Raw genomic sequence first — 7,376 nt, forward strand, 5'->3', positions numbered from 1 at the left:
ATTTCTGCAGCGAATCTTGAGCCGGTCCGTGATCCCTCAGGGAGGCTTGTGAAGGGGAAAGAGAGGCCACCGGCCTTCAGTTCATTCATTTGTGTTCTGAACCCAGATGGCCCAACTGACACAGACCACCGGAGTATATGACAACTAGCCTCTCATCTATTTTCTCAAAAGAAAACTAGCCTGTCATCTCACACTTACAAGTGGGTCCCCAGCTTACCCCACAGTCAGAGAGATGTGGCTATTTAAGTCAATCCTTCGACGACCATCTCATGGACAGAACAGTCTACCTTGAAGACTTGTTGTGGCCCTTCTCCAGCCTTTTTTCAGTCATAGCTTCAGGTTCAGTTTCTGTTGCTTCACTTCAGCATGGGATGGACCATGCTCTGTAGCTGCTGTCGCCAATGCTTCAGCGTGTGCCCGGCGTTTGGCTCACTTGCGCGCCATGCGATCAAGGCGTTGAAACAAGAGAGCAGTGAACAGATGTACATTTTTTTTCTGTAACTGGAAATCCCGAACAGATTAGCTAAAAGCCTGCCGGTCTGAACAAACTCCGGCCGATATGTGGGTCTTGCTGCTTTTATGCCTCGAACAGATCCGCTAAAAGCCTGGCGGTCCGTACAAAAGTATGAGGGGACATGGATATGCGCCCCTTCGCCGCTTTAAAGGGAGACCCCTCTGCTCACCCTACAGGGGGAGTAAACATGCCGAGAAGTCCCACAGAAAAAGTAGAGAGAAATCGATTAGATGATATCAAACTGTACAAAGATTATAGCAGCCAGAGCGCGTATGCTGCCGGACATCCACAATCGGTCACCACGCCACGCCATAGCTAGTATCCTAGTACATCCATCAGAGCATGCGTACTCGCTGGTCGTATCATGCCTACTCACTGGCCGCCTCGGTCAATCACCGAGGTCGACCATGCATATATGAAAACATGATACAAGATTTTGATCCTACCACCGCGCAAACAAAACCCAGATAATTACCATGCTAGGGTTTGATGGCATTTTGGTACGATGGATCTTGACGTTGTTCTTGGATGGACCTAAGAAGTGTGTACCGCTACCCGGCCCGGTCGGCGCCGGTACGTCACATGTGAGAAGAGGCTGCGCGCAACCTCCCAAAGCCGTTGCTGCATCTGGAGCTTAAATATGGCTGATTGGCCGTAGACCATCAGATCACGATGCAACAGATGCAAGCTCGGCCTTTTTCTGCCTGGCGAAATTTTGGACAAATATATCCCAGCACGGTTACGAGGACCGAACTGAAACGTCCAAAAAATACAAAAGTGAGTTCATGTAGTTTGCTAACCTCGTTAGCTTTTTCTCTTGTGTGGTTTCACAAGCCGGATAGCAGATAGACATGTTTTATCGGGTGTGCAAAACAACAACAGTTTCCCCGTCTAGATAACCAGCTCTATGTAATGCTTACCCGAGGTCCACTACCAACATACACAAATCCTAAAGATTCTCGATAATCCTTCCAGAACAGGTACGGCTACCCGGTCTGATTTGGACAAACAGGTGCGGCTGCCCGGTGTGATTCAAAAGGTGTCGAACCTTTGGCAGGCAACGCAGCTAGATGAATGTTGAATTTTACTAAAAAAATCCAAGGGTGAATGGAAACTTTCAATTCTAGCAATGCAACAAAAGCTATCCTATAGACTTTCCCAAAACAGATGTAGCTCAAGGACCGATGATAGAAAGGAGCTGCCCCCATTCCATCAATACGTCTGACATCTCAGAGCCTAGGCTGCCGTTTAGGTCCACACCTTCGGAAAGTACCCCCAAAAGTTCAACAATCCAAAACCTTATCCATTTAAAAGTTCGGATCTTGATGCAAACCAAGGGTTCTGATAGCCACCTCTGCTGCTAGTGTTGATAGCAAAGCTGTTCCCTATATATATATGCGTGTTTTTTCTTCTACAACATTCACTTATAGCTATGTCTTCATACTTGAACTTTTTCTTATCAAAGTGAATGTGATCGGACCCTAACCCCTTCTATGCTTCTACCTCAAATTCTATCTATCTAAGTCATTTGCATTCTGTTGAAACATGTCAAATGTCTTCACTGATTCCTTATCAGCGGAAGACATAGAGACAAACATTTAAATATGTTTTTAATGCCATATCCCTTTTGTCTGAATACCAGAGAAGCCGGAACGACCACCAGACAATCTAGGCATGCGTGGGAACATGGAACAACTTCTAATAAGTTGCATGCAGGCCACGTGTACTTCATATGTGAACCGCCGGGGGCACCTGCATAATTACGATGTGTTGTCCCTTTCCTTATAAATACACACTCCGCGTGGTCATTATCTCTTCTTCCACCACGCCACCCCGCTCAAACCCTAGCGCCTCCGCTAGCTCGCGTCGACGTCGTAGACGAAGCGCTTAGCTACCGCGACTTCTTCGACGCCGTCCTCACGCCGGCTGCGGACCTCGTCCTCTCCACTGCCGCCATAGGTGTCTTCCGCTGCCAAGTTAGGGCGCGGGAGATTGAACTGCTCTGCTTCTAACTCTGCCTAGTCTAGCAGTTCGACAACGGTAATTAAATCTCACCTTTTATTGTCCTTTTGATCCGTAAAATCCATCCACTTCAACCAAAAGTGGTTTCTATACTTCCAAATCTGGATCCGTCTTTATCTGCATCTCATATCATGCTAAGAATAATCACTTATGCTTCATAACTAGCTAGATTCCTCACTTGTACTTATTCATGGATTCGTACAAGTCTGGAACCAACTCCAAATAAGTGAATGTCTTTGCTCTATGAGGTCAATGTCTTCAAACTGATTTATCTTCAAAATCTTCTGAGAATGCATATGACCTCTTCCCCTTCCATCGCACCTCTAATGCTGTCACAGGTACATGTTCGTGGGAGAATTCTTTGGTTCTCATAGTCTGCATTCATTTCCAGAGTTCTTACAACATCATATTCTCTCCCCTGAAGCCAGTTCTTGTCTGACCAATAGACGGAAGCCTTTCACTGTTCTGAAGCCAATTAGTCTAAATATCATGGCCACACAGAAATCAACAAGGAAAGGTGGCAGGCAGCACAGAGGCAACACAACTCTAGATCTTCCTACGGATATGTATGAGTTGTACAAGTCAAATCCTAAGGAAAGTTGCGGTCAGCGCAAGACCCGGATACAGTGGATCCAAAGATATTGGGCTAAACAGTGGTTCAAGTACAATTTCGTCATTGCCGAGTATGCTAAGAAGAACGCCATCAAGCGCCCATGGGGCGACACACTGTACAGGAATCTGCAGCCAAAATCGAAGCCTGAAGCTATTGCCCAAGGCTTCTACCCATGCATGGTCCATGGACCGAAGCCTGAGAATGACGACCCATCATCTATGTTATGGTGTCGCGAAGACAATCTCTTCAAGCGCAACTATCAATTTGCCAAGGAGTCAGCCGCCAAGAACAAAAAGGATCTTGGACTCAACTTCAACCCCGATCCTTCTGCCCCAAGACAGGATGGCACATGTGAAGCTAATCCCAATGTCATCGAGCCCTTCACCAACTTCGATGGGCTTCTCTCTCACATAGCTGCTCAGAGGGCCACAGTGGAGAAATCTGCTAATGATGCAGACTCCAAAGATGCGCCAACTTCACCAAAGCAGAATAAAAAGAAGTCAAAAGTTTCGAAGCCATCTGCCGCGCCAAAAGCATCAACTGTGAAGTCGTTGAAGATTGCACCTCCTGGACCCAGTGTGCAGTCTGAAGATTTGTCTCGTGTCTCCAAGAAGACCAAGAAGACCAAGCAGCCCAAGAAGATTTCTGGGCATGAACTGACTCCTGCTGCCGTTCTGCGCAACGAGGAAGACACCATTGATCTGTCTAGCGATGAAGATCTTGGTGATGAAGCACTTGAGATGGTGATCAAGAGCAAGCAAGAGGCAGAGATCTTCAACGATCTGCCCCTCTTTGATGTTGATATTCTGAACAACTTCATCAATGAGTGGTTTGATGACCAAAGTATCAGTACTGATGACCCTCAGCTGCCCGTGGGCACAAGCATCATGTTTCATGGAGCCATTGCCAATGAGTTGGCCTTGGCTCAGAAAATCGTCAAACTCAAGAAAAAGATTGATTATAAGAAGGCGCATTTCAAGAAGAATATAGCCAAGCTCAGTGTGGCTGATGTGCAGATCTTCAAGAAGATGATGCATGATCTTAAGGAAGAATTCCACAAGAAGCGTGAAGAAGCAAAAGGCTCACGAGAGCGCATGAAGTACTTTGCGCAGAAATGTGTTCAGGCTCATAATGAAGCTGAGAAGCGAAAGGCTCTTGGGCGTCCTGGCATCGACCCCAGGATGGCTGCCAAGCAAAAGAAGAAGTCTGCTGCGTCCCAATCTAAAGACCACGACAGGAAGAACCTCACATTGTCTTCCCTGTCAGCATGACAGGCTCGAAGCCTAAGGTCACCTCAGCAGCTTCAGAGCTAAAGAAAACAAGGGCAGCTGAAGCCGAAGCCAGGAAGCGCAAGCACAAAGACACTTCAGATGGTGCTCCATCAAAGAAGAAATTGAAGACCAAGTCTTCAAAGAAAGATCGTCCTGAAGCCTCAGAACCACTCAATGTTGAACCCATTTCTGTTGCTCCTCCTGCCTCGAACAACCAAGAGCGTCGTCTTGTGATCCATGAGCCTACTTCCACAGAGGCTCATGCAAGTGAAGAAGCTCCAGCTGCTTACCCCAACACAGATAAATACATTGGTCATGAAGACAATGTTGATGATGATGTAGTCCTTCCTCAGCTCGAGCCTCAATCGGTATCATCGCCTTCTCCGACGAGCAGTGAACTTATCAGCATTGGTTGTCCATTGATGCCAATCTCTCAGGATGACTCATGGGTCGGGCACCAATAGCAAGAAACCCCGGTACAAGATGAGACACCAAGAACACCACCACCTCAAGTCACCACTCTGGTGCTATTGATGACAACTACATGGTACAGATCACCCCTCACCAAAGGCGTTGCCAGCATTTCGTAGGCTTCGCAAAGGCCCAGGCCACAGGTCACCATGTCAAGCATTCCAGAAGGGGAAGTGCCACAAAGCTCAGTCGCACGTCAAGTGTTTCCTGAAGCCACCCCTATAGCGAATGCCTCTGAGTCTGAAGCCAAAGTAGCTGAAGACATTTCAGCCGCATCAGCCGATGAAGACAAAGAAGAGAAAGAAGAAGAAAGAGTTGCCACACCCCCAGCTATTGATCAAGTCGTTCTCGAAGAGAATGTGATTGTGCGTGACCCTCCAGTTCTTGAATAGATGGAGGTTGAAAACACTGAGGCTACCACCAACAACGCCATTGAAGCCAATGGCACTGTCATGGCTGAAGACAATGTGGAGCCTGAAGCTAATGAGAATGCTGAAGACATTGTTCCTCCTCCAAGGCCTCACACCATTGAATAAGCATTCAATCAGGGTGCATTGGTAACTGTCAGATGGCCCATCATGGTTCCACCTACTGCTCCCGGGCCACAATATGATTATCATGTGGATCATAGGCCTCAAGTGCAGAAGCCAAAGCCCAGATTGCCAAGGCTTCCAAGTGCTACCACAACCCAGGAATCATTCTGTGTGCAAAGCTTCGGGGCACATAACACTTTCTTTGACAGCGCCAAGAACCCATACACGAAGCCCAAGATCTCCTTAGACAGATTTCGGAGTCATCTGCAGCGAAGCTATTACTCGTGCATCCTCTACAACCAAGATTGGATTTATTCGCACAAGCGTCTGGATTGCCATGTCATGGCTGGGCTGCCCTGTCTTGAAGAAGCTCTTGACTGCTTTAGGGATGTTGGTCTTCTGCCTTTTGTGACTGGCAAAGAACATTGGAATGAAGAACTTCTCCTGCAGTTCTATGCTACCCTCCATATTCGCGGCTACAACGGGGACCCGAAGACTTGGGTCCTTAAGTGGATGTCAGTTGATGTACATCACGAAGCCAAAGCTCAAGACATTATTGAGCTTACTTCCCTGTCCACTCCAGGTGAGTTCTATGAACCTGGTTGTCACCGTCATAGAGATGAACTGTAGAGTATCTTTCAGAGGCTCGAACCAAACATGAGTTAGATGCTCAGTATGATGAAGCCATTGCCTCAAGATGTTGAATACCCAAAGGAGTTCTTTGTGAAGGACCTCGAGTACTTGCCACGCACAGTATACCATATTCTAAGGCGTACTCTATGGCCGATCAAGGGATGTTCTTATGAAGCTAAACTTGAGGAGCCATGAAGACTTTGGTATTTTATATAAATCAATGGCATCAGATTCAATACTCAGGATTTCTTCATCAGACAACTAGGTGCTTCTAGGATTGATTTGGTTGGCCTGAAGTTTTATGCTCCATGGGTGATGCACCTGATCGAGCTTCATTCCACAATTGACTATCAGCCCTCAGCGCGCAACCACATTGTTTTTCTGCTTGAGGTTGATCTGTCTATTGAAGCCATCTACCCCGAGCCTGCCAAGAAGGCCTTACATCTTCAGAATGCTGAATATCAGAGCTTCTCCCAACCAATCGAAGGAATCCTTGTTCCCAATGTTGCAACCCCCGCTTATCGTCTAGCTGGAAACATGAGAGTGCCACACCATGCTAACACTGAAGCCACTGCAAGTATGATTGCCCAAAGGCCTCGGAAGCGTTCTCGTGTACTCAATGATCGAGAGATTCTTGTGGCATTGCATCAGAAGCAGGATAAGCATCATGACTGGCTAAAGCGTCAGATGCAGAGTCTCTTGGTGGATGTCAATCACATTCGCAACTTGGCCACCAAGAACTCGTTTGTTGCACATGAAGCATGTCAGCGGTCCTGGAAGAGTCTCACAATACTCTGTCCTGAAGATGATCTTCGTGAAGATGGCTTCACAGTGAATTTCAAGTTTGACTCTAGGCCTCCTCAGAATGCAAATTGGCATCGCACTCCATCTATTGAATAATCTGAATATTCGTCTTCGGCTGCAATTGTTATTGCGAGAGTCGTCGATGAAGAAGACAACACTTCACTGACCCTATCTGCACTGCATCATGATACTGCATCAGGCCCGTCTGCACCACCAAACTCCAACGCCGACCCTGCTCCATCATCGACTCCTTTTGGGAATGAGTAGATACTCTATGTCTTCAAACCTTTTTGGTCATTACTGACAAAAGGGGGAGAAGCATATGAGTTGATAGTCTTCAAGCGGGTCATTATGGGTGGTTGCATTTTTTTTGCTAAGTCTTTACAACTCTCGTCTTTTGAACAATTTGGTTTTTGAGTTGTAACACTTAAACTCGATGGTCATCTGCTACTTTTTCTGCTATCTTGTGATGCGATGATAAACTCCGCATGAAGTCATTCTGCAGACGTCCATTT

Source organism: Triticum dicoccoides, chromosome 7A (genome assembly GCF_002162155.2).
Source record: "Triticum dicoccoides isolate Atlit2015 ecotype Zavitan chromosome 7A, WEW_v2.0, whole genome shotgun sequence".
Classification (NCBI taxonomy): domain Eukaryota; kingdom Viridiplantae; phylum Streptophyta; class Magnoliopsida; order Poales; family Poaceae; genus Triticum; species Triticum dicoccoides.